This window comes from Schistocerca cancellata, chromosome 12 (genome assembly GCF_023864275.1).
Source record: "Schistocerca cancellata isolate TAMUIC-IGC-003103 chromosome 12, iqSchCanc2.1, whole genome shotgun sequence".
Classification (NCBI taxonomy): Eukaryota; Metazoa; Arthropoda; class Insecta; order Orthoptera; family Acrididae; genus Schistocerca; species Schistocerca cancellata.
Window position 1 is genome coordinate 10,353,286 of NC_064637.1, and position 4,547 is coordinate 10,357,832.

A 4,547-nucleotide genomic window follows, 5' to 3' on the forward strand; every position below is an offset into this window, starting at 1 on the left:
CATCTCAGGTGTGACAGCCGTGGATGGTTTCCCCGACCGCTGCAAATCCTCGAGCTCCGCCGAACCGCCTTCTGATGACCTCACCCTCCGTGCCCGGCGCCTAACTGTACTTCTGTCGACAGCAGATGCTCCACAGACTTCGCACAAGCGTTTGTGAATATTCCCCACAGCTCGTTTCTCTGCAGTGGGAAACGTCCGTCACCTACAGAGGCCATTTTGAAACTGTCCTACACCTACGCCATCTGTCGCAAGTGGCACGCTCATTCAGGGGACTTCAAATAAAAAATACGTAACGTTTCGCGGGGTAACACTGTTTTCGTCTGAGAAAAAAATGAGGTACATCACATTCTGGGCAACCCTCGTGTTATTATTATTGCTATTATTATTGTTGGCAACGGCCTTGCCGCGGCGGTAACACCGGTTCCCGTCAGATCACCGAAGTTCAGCGCTGTCGGGCTGGGCTAGCACTCGGATGGGTGACCATCCGTCTGCCGAGCGCTGTTGGCTGTCGGGGCGCACTCAGCCCTTGTGAGGCGAACTGAGGAGCTACTCGACTGAGAAGTAGCGGCTCCGGTCTCGTAAACTGACACACGGCCGGTGTTCTGACCACGTGCCGCTCCATATCCGCATCCAGTGGCGCCTATGGTCTGAGGATGACATGGCGGCTGGTCGGCGCCGCTGGGTCTTCATGGCGTCTTGGGGAAGAGTTTAGTTTTTTGTTATTTTCGTTGTTGTTCTTGGTATTGAGAATTTTTGTAATGTGTTTGGTATATGTTGCTCCTGGCCAGATGTATGAAAGGGACTTAACGCCCTAATTTTCTCGTACTAAATAACCAATAAATCGACGAACATGTAACGAAATGCCCTGTCCTTCTTTGGATCTTTTCTATTTCCCCTCTCAATCATAGCTGGTATTGATTCGAGCCTGACAAGCACTATTGAAATGTTGGTCCAACGCGTGCTTTATCAGCTGCTTCCCGTGCAGGTGGACTTTGTTTCCTGAGGATTCTCATAATGAGTCTGTCCGGGACCTGCTTTGCTTGCGATTAGTTTTACGTGGTCGTTCCACGTTAAATCACTCAGTACACATACTGCTAGATATTTAATGGATATGATTGCTTGCAGTGACTGTTCTGCAATTTTGTCGTCATACAGTAAAGGGTATTTGTGTCCACGCATTCGCAATACGATATACAGTTAAGAGTGAAAGAAACTGGTACACCTGCCTAATAACGTGTAGGGCCCCCGCGAACACGCAGAAGTGCCGCAGCACGACGTAGTATGGACTCGACCAATGTCTGGAGTAATACTGGAGGGGACTGACACCATGAATCCTGAAGGGCTGTCCATATATCTGTAAGAGTATGCCGAGGTGGAGATCACTTTTCAAGAGAACGTTGCAAGTCGTCCCGATATGCTCAAAAACGTTCATGTCTGAGGAGTCTGGTGCCCAGCGGAACTACTTAAACTCAAAAGATTCTTCCTGGAGCCACTGTGTAGCAATTCTGGACATGTGGGGTGCAGCATTGTCCTGCTGGAATTGCCTAAATCCGTCGGAATGCACAGTGAACATGAGTGTATGCAGGTGATCAGACAGGGTGCTTACATGCGTGTCACCTGTCAAATTCGTGTCTAGACGTAGCAGGTGTCTCATATCACTCCACACCATTACAGAGCCTCCACCAGCTTGGACAGTCCCCTGCTGACATAAGGGTACACGGATTCATGCAGTTGTCTCCACACCCGTACACGTTCCTGCGCTCCATAGAATTTGAAACGAGACTCGTCCGACCTCACAACATACTTCCATTCATCAACAGTCGAGTGTCGGTGTTGACGGGACCAGGCAAGGCGTAAATCTTTGTGCCGTGCAGTCTTCAAGGGTACACGAGTGGCCCTTCGGCTCCAAAAGTCCATATCGATGATGTTTCGTGAAATGATTCTGTGGTGTGCGTACTGTAAGACCTTCGGTACACACACCATCAGATTATTTGACTTGTCGCTCTAACGAAGTAGGCGAGTGTCAGCAATATGCCTCGTGGTCTTATCGTGGCGTGTTTACCTTTTGCCGTTAGGTCAGACGATAGAAATGCCACTTGCACGCTTAGAGTAGCAGATTGACGGTGACCAACTTTAAACAGAACCTGATTAATTTTCACACTCATTTATTAAAATAATAAAAAGGATAGACATTACGTAACTTGATTCTGGATCCTGTTTACAACTGACAATCTGAAGTTCCTGTGGTATTGGTACGTTAATCTTATTCTCACATATATATCTGATACTTGACAAAAGTGTCTATACATTTATCTTCATGGCTATGTACAGGAATATGATAATATTCTTAGGTGCAGACTGAAACTTGACTATAGACTGGTACAGACAAATGTAGAACTCGTACAGACTGGTGCAGACAAATGCAGACTGACTAATCGGAGGTCTGTACACTCGTTATAATACCTCGCGTGTTCAGGTATCACTGCGCGAGTGTGATCTGCGAGGAGAAAAGGTTCTACGTTAGCAGCAATCTCATTGGCTGCGTTACATACACTCCTGGAAATGGAAAAAAGAACACATTGACACCGGTGTGTCAGACCCACCATACTTGCTCCGGACACTGCGAGAGGGCTGTACAAGCAATGATCACACGCACGGCACAGCGGACACACCAGGAACCGCGGTGTTGGCCGTCGAATGGCGCTAGCTGCGCAGCATTTGTGCACCGCCGCCGTCAGTGTCAGCCAGTTTGCCGTGGCATACGGAGCTCCATCGCAGTCTTTAACACTGGTAGCATGCCGCGACAGCGTGGACGTGAACCGTATGTGCAGTTGACGGACTTTTAGCGAGGGCGTATAGTGGGCATGCGGGAGGCCGGGTGGACGTACCGCCGAATTGCTCAACACGTGGGGCGTGAGGTCTCCACGGTACATCGATGTTGTCGCCAGTGGTCGGCGGAAGGTGCACGTGCCCGTCGACCTGGGACCGGACCGCAGCGACGCACGGATGCACGCCAAGACCGTAGGATCGTACGCAGTGCCGTAGGGGACCGCACCGCCACTTCCCAGCAAATTAGGGACACTGTTGCTCCTGGGGTATCGGCGAGGACCATTCGCAACCGTCTCCACGAAGCTGGGCTACGGTCCCGCACACCTTTAGGCCGTCTTCCGCTCACGCCCCAACATCGTGCAGCCCGCCTCCAGTGGTGTCGCGACAGGCGTGAATGGAGGGACGAATGGAGACGTGTCGTCTTCAGCGATGAGAGTCGCTTCTGCCTTGGTGCCAATGATGGTCGTATGCGTGTTTGGCGCCGTGCAGGTGAGCGCCACAATCAGGACTGCATACGACCGAGGCACACAGGGCCAACGCCCGGCATCATGGTGTGGGGAGCGATCTCCTACACTGGCCGTACACCACTGGTGATCGTCGAGGGGACACTGAATAGTGCACGGTACATCCAAACCGTCATCGAACCCATCGTTCTACCATTCCTAGACCGGCAAGGGAACTTGCTGTTCCAACAGGACAATGCACGTCCGCATGTATCCCGTGCCACCCAACTTGCTCTAGAAGGTGTAAGTCAACTACCCTGGCCAGCAAGATCTCCGGATCTGTCCCCCATTGAGCATGTTTGGGACTGGATGAAGCGTCGTCTCACGCGGTCTGCACGTCCAGCACGAGCGCTGGTCCAACTGAGGCGCCAGGTGGAAATGGCATGGCAAGCCGTTCCGCAGGACTACATCCAGCATCTCTACGATCGTCTCCATGGGAGAATAGCAGCCTGCATTGCTGCGAAAGGTGGATATACACTGTACTAGTGCCGACATTGTGCATGCTCTGTTGCCTGTGTCTATGTGCCTGTGGTTCTGTCAGTGTGATCATGTGATGTATCTGACCCCAGGAATGTGTCAATAAAGTTTCCCCTTCCTGGGACAATGAATTCACGGTGTTCTTATTTCAATTTCCAGGAGTGTATATTGTGTTCAAACATTATGAATTACCTCGAAGAAAACTGTCTATTGACACACAGTCAACGTGGGTTTAGAAAACATGGTTCCTGTGAAACACAACTAGCTCTTTATTCACATGAAGTGTTGAGTGCTATTGACAAGGGATTTCAGATCGATTCCATATTTCTGGATTTCCGGAAGGCTTTTGACACTGTACCAGACAAGGGGCTTGTATTGAAATTGGGTGCTTATTTGTGACTTTCTGTCAGAGAGGTCACACTTCGTAGTAATTGACAGAAAGTCATCGAGTAAAACAGAAGTGATTTCTGGCGTTCCTCAAGGTAGTGTTATAGGCCATTTGCTGTTCCTTATCTATATAAACGATTTTGGAGACAATGTGAGCAGCCGTCTTCGGTTGTCTGCAGTTGACGCTGTCGTTTATCGACTAATAAGGTCATCAGAAGATCAAAACAAACTGCAAAACGATTTGGAAAAGATATCTGAATGGTGCGAAAAGTGGCAATTGACCCTAAATAAGTGTGAGGTCATCCACATGAGTGCTAAAAGGAAATCATTAAAATTTGGCTACACGATAAA

General features: G+C 49.6%; 1 pseudogene; it reads left to right on the plus strand.

Annotated features, from left to right (window-relative positions):
* The first annotated feature begins 390 nt into the window (after positions 1-390).
* On the plus strand, positions 391-507 carry LOC126109985 (5S ribosomal RNA; annotated as a pseudogene).
* The last annotated feature ends 4,040 nt before the right edge of the window (positions 508-4,547 follow it).